The following is a 5,914-nucleotide window of genomic DNA, read 5'->3' as shown; positions in this document are numbered from 1 at the left end:
TTCGCGACCTCAATTTTCAATGTAAACTGAAAGATAGGATATCCTGGGCTTTCAGGTAGGATTTCGCGACCTCAATTTTCAATGTACACTGAAAGATAGGATATCCTGGGCTTTCAGGAAGGATTTCGTGACCTCAATTTTCAATGTACACTGAAAGATAGGATATCCTGGGTTTTCAGGTAGGATTTCGTGACCTCAATTTTCAATGTACACTGAAAGATAGGATATCCTGGGCTTTCAGGAAGGATTTCGTGACCTCAATTTTCAATGTACACTGAAAGATAGGATATCCTGGGCTTTCAGGTAGGATTTCGTGACCTCAATTTTCAATGTACACTGAAAGATATGATAACCTGGGCTTTCAGGAAGGATTTCGTGACCTCGAATTTCAATGTACACTGAAAGATAGGATATCCTGGGCTTTTAGGAAGGATTTCGTGACCTCAGTTTTTAATGTATACTGAAAGATGGGATATCCTGGGCTTTCAGGAAGGATTTCGTGACCTCAATTTTTAATGTATACTGAAAGATAGGATGTACTGGGCTTTAAGGAAGGATTTCGTGACCTCAATTTTCAATGTACAATGAAAGATAGGATATCCTGGCCTTTCACGAAGGATTTTGTGACCTCAATTTTTTATGTTTACTGAAAGATAGGATATCCTGGGCTTTCAGGAAGGATTTTGTGACCTCAATTTTTAATGTTTACTGAAAGATAGGATATCCTGGACTTTCAGGTAGGATTTCTTGACCCTAAATTTCCATGAAGGATAGATAAATTTAAAGTAGTTTTTGAGATTCGTTAGGACCTTATTGAAATATTTCCTTCCATTTTCCTTCGAAGCTTAACGCCGATCTTTTAAATTCTTCTATATATCTCAAATCAGACAACAGTAGATATCAGTTTTCGTTTCAATTAAAGGTTTAAAGGCCACTCATGAATGACAGAGGCAAGGGAGAGTGACATTGCCTTATCAAGTAGGACCATGCACTAGAGACTAACCATATATACATATGACCAACTCCTAAGCCTTCTCTCCATCCAAGCTAGGACCAAGGAGAGCCAGTCAATGGCTGCTGATGACTCAGCAAATAGACCTATAGGCTCCCCCAAACCCCCCATCCTTAGCTCACAAGGATGGTAAGATTGCAGCGACCAAAGAAACTAACGAGTTTGAACGGGACACAAACCCGTCTGGAGTTCACCAGTCACGGACGTTACCACATCGGCCACCACAACCCAAAGAGAAGATGATCAGTTAATAAAAGTTATACGTATCTTTTGTGAAGGGAAGTCGCCTTTCCTATAACAAGGGCTTTAAATGTTCAGATATCAACCAGAAGGTACCAGGGATAGGACATTGCTCCGTCGTAAAATGTCCAAGAGACAAGTTGTCGCAAAATGTCCAAGAAACAAGTTATCTCAAAATGTCCAAGAGACAAGTCGCAAAATGGCCAAGAGACAAATCATACCTGCAATTCCATTGACTAGAAATATACGAAAATTCTCTTTTTTTCAGGAAAGGTTATCCAAACTTGGCCACCATTGACAAGCTCATGCAGCGTCTTCTAGAGGGTGGCATCGTGGATTACTGGATAGATGTGATTGTCAAAAATATCGCTCGACAAATGGGTGAAGAGGATCAGAGTTCTTACGATTCAACGGCCATTGCAACGCAAGAAGATGAGGTACGTACTTATAAAACTCCAAGAAAAGTGACAAGATGATTGTATGAATCATCATCATCATCATCATCATCTCCTCTTACCCCCTTGACGCAAAGGGCCTCAGTTAGATCCACTGTCCAGATATATATAGACCTTGGTTAGACCTAGATTTCACCAGTCGTCTCTATGCGACAAGATAATCGTATAAATAATCATCATCATCATCTCCTATGCCCATTGACGCAAAGGGCCCCAGTTATATTTCACCAGTCAACACTATCTTGCACTTTTAATTCAATACTTCTCCATTCATCATCTCCCACTTCACGCTTCATAGTCTTCAGCCATGTAGGCCTGGGGCATCTAACTTTTCTAAGGCTTCCTGGAACCCAGTTAAAAGTTTGGTGAACTAATCTCTCTTGGGGAGTGCGAAGAGCATGCCCAAACCATCTCTATCTACTCCTCATCATGATCTCATCCACATATGGTACTCGGGTAATCTCTCTTATAGTTTCCTCTATAATCCTGTCCTGCCATTTAACTTCCAATATCCTTCTCAGTTTTTTTTTCTCAAATCTACTAAATCTATGAGATTGCTTCATTGTCATACCATGACTCATGTCCATATAGCAACCTAGATAATAGAGATAAGGAAATATATGTCCCGAAACTGGCGTTGTGGTTAACAACCAATTATTGATGAAAAATATATTATTATTATTATTATTATTATTATTATTATTATTATTATTATTATTATTAGGTAAGTTACAACCCTAGTTAGAAAAGCAGGATGCTATAGGCTCAAGGGCCCCAACAGGGAAAAAATAGCCTAGTGAGGAAAGGAAATAAGGCAATACTTAAACTACAAGATACCTTTAGAACAATAACAACATTTAAATAGATATTCCATATATAAACTATAAAGAATTCATAAACTCAAGAGGAAGAAAAATAAGATAGAATAGTATGCCCAAGTGTACCCTCAAGCAAGAGAACTCTACCTCAAAACGGTGGAGGACTATATGCAGTACTATCATTAGGCTATTGAAATTCAGGAATATATTACTTTTGATGAATAAGTAACATTATCTTTTTTATATGAAACCCAATAAGGGTAGACTTGGGCACACTATTTTTTTTTTTTAAAGTTTGTATAGTTTATATAGGAAATCTTTATTTTAATGTTGTTACTGTTCTTGAAATATTCTTTTTCTCTTTGTTTTCTTTCCTCGCTGGGCTACTTTCCCTGTTGGAGCCCCTGGGCTTATAGCATATCTTACTTTTCCAACTAGGATTGTAGCTTACCAAGTAATAATAATAATAATAATAATAATAATAATAATAATAATAATAATAATAATAATAATAATAATAATAATAATAATAATAATAATAATTTCCTAATCTCAATTAACAGACAAGAAGAGTGTTAACGCTGGAACATCTTGGAGGGGCCTTTTACATAGCTGGAATCGGCCTTTTCTTGGGATTTATCGTTTTTCTGCTGGAAGTGATCCGTTACAAATGGCTCCAGAATATTTGAAGGTTAGTGCAAGATTTGGTTTATGTCGATCATCGTCTCTTTTGCCAGTTATTATTATTATCATTATTATTGTTACTTGTTAAGCTACAGCCCTATTTGGAAAAGCAGGATATGCTATAAGCCCAGGGGCTCCAACAGGGAAAGTAACCCAGTGAGGAAAGGAAACATGGAAAAATTAAATATTTTAAAAACAGTGATAACATTAGAATAAATATTTCCTACACAAACAATAAAGACTTTAACAAAACAAGAAGACATTCCTGTTCTATGAAGTACTATTGCTCTGGTTTATCGATTTTCTTGTTTTGTAAGGTCAGTACTTCTTCTTCTTCTTCTTCTTCTTCTTCTTCTTCTTCTTCTTCGTTATATCCCTCTGACTTTCTTTACCCTTGTCTCTGGGTTTATCCTTCCTTAGACGAATCTCTTTATCTATTCTATTCTCTAATTGTAGTGTGAGGAATGTTCTTCTATTTCCATGGGGTACCATACAGAAAAAAACTACCTTGCCAAGTTTCTTTATCTTGAGGAGAATGTTGACATATTTAGACACATACCAATGGAAAACAAACTTGTAAGATATTTGTTTTTTATTGTCTTTCAACAATTAACAGATTTGTATAGGTTGCAAACATATATAAAAAAGTCTTTTTTTTTTTTCTTTTTTTTTCTTTTTTTCAACAGTACCAACACTCATCTACCTGAACATCTGGAGTCATGGAATGGATCATCGCTTGAGAAACGCCATAAACATAATTTTCTTTTAAAAGAAGGTCTTATATTAGTGAATAATGTTGAGAGAATTGTGTGAAAAGATCATTGAGAATTTCACTTCATTTTATGTACTATAATTATAAGTTTTTTTGTAGATTTGAATATGACATAACAAATAATAAATTATCTCTAACTGACTTGGTAAATGTCTTCATAAATTTTCTTAATCATGAAAATATACCTTCTTCTCTCAAGAGATTTCTTATTTTAATACTGAACATATGTATAGTTCAGTACTGCTTCTTACTTGCTTTGTAATCTCTTATTTTAACACTGAACATATGTATAGTTCAGCGTTACTTCTTGCTAGCTTTATAATCTTTTACTTTAATACTGAACATATGTATAGTTCATTACTGCTTCTTGCTAGCTTTGCAATCTCTTATTCCAATACTGAACATATGTATAGTTCAGTACTGCATCTTGCTAGCTTTGTAATCCCTTCAATAAATGTATGATTGGATATTTGTTTGCTTTTATCCTTGTTTCTGTTTAGTTTATATATGGTGATTATTTTCTATGCTAAATTCATAAGATTAGAGATCTGCTAATAGATTTGGCTGATTTACAGTAGGTATCCGCTAAACCAGGTGAAAATATTTCCTTGATACAATGGGGCTAATAGAAGTAACGTTGACTAGGATAATAAATTTTTGCTTAAAGGCCACTTATGAATGGCAGAGGCAAGGGGTAGTGACATTGCCCTAGAGACTGACCGCATATACAAATGATCAGCGCCCAAGACCCTTCCCCATGCAAGTTAGGACCAAGGAGAGCCAGGCAATGGCTGCTGAAGACAACAGATAGACCTATAGGCTCCCTCAAACCCCCATCCTTAGATAGAGACTGACCATATATACATATGACCAGTCCCAAGCCCCCTTTCCACACAAGTTAGGACCAAAGAGGGCCAGGCTATGGATGCTGATGACTCTGTAGATAGACTTATAGGCTCCCTCAAACCCGCCATCCTTAGCTCACAAGGATGGTGAAGTTGCAGCAACTAATGAAACTATCGAGTTTGAGCGGAACTCGAACCCCAGTCTGGCGTTAACCAGTCCTTCGATCAGTAATAAAGGATATCGAATGAATAATATTCCTTACGTTCACCAAACAGCATTCTATCATTGACTGTGTTCATATATATGGGAGAGGTTTGAGAACTCTGCTAACTAATCTAGCTTACATATATGTATCAAAATGTATGATCCATTAAGTTGTATACTCTATGAGAAAATATACGACATTTAAATGAAAAATTGCCATAAACTAAACTTGATCTGTTAACTTTCGTTGTCCAACTTGAAAAAAGTTTCTTTTTCAACATTGAATGGAAACAAAATTAATTTCTAATTAATCTCGCAAGATCTTCTGAAGAAAGTCACTATTCAAATTCTTCACTCTAGTGTGAAAAGTAATTTTTTAATAAGCTGCAATCAAACTAAAAGCTGAAATTATTCCTTTTACAAAATAGTTTATTTTATTATTTTTTTTTTTTTCAATTCAAGATGACAAATTAATGACTTTTTCGGGTAGTTTATGGAACCCACAAAAGCAAGTTATAGTTGAATCCTTCTGCTCCATACAAATTAGGGCAAATATATTTCAATATTTAAACAATATATGCATTTCTTCAATAGCTTCAAGCGACTTTCAAAATATCAGAGAACAGAAACTGCGTCACTGAAATAAGTTTTTTCTTATATAGGCCTATATGATGATGGTTTTAAAATTATCCATAATGACGGCATTAAACCTAAGAACATATTTATGAAAAAAACTGCATTACTGAACGTAGGTTTTTTTTTATTATATAGGCCTATACGTTGATGGTTTTAAAATTATCCATGGTGATGGCATGAAACCTTAAGAAAATATATATATAAAAAACGCATCACTGAACATAGGTTTTTTTATATAGGCCTATAC

The sequence above is a fragment of the Palaemon carinicauda genome, chromosome 11 (genome assembly GCF_036898095.1).
Source record: "Palaemon carinicauda isolate YSFRI2023 chromosome 11, ASM3689809v2, whole genome shotgun sequence".
Lineage (NCBI taxonomy): Eukaryota > Metazoa > Arthropoda > Malacostraca > Decapoda > Palaemonidae > Palaemon > Palaemon carinicauda.
This window is presented reverse-complemented; position numbering follows the sequence as displayed.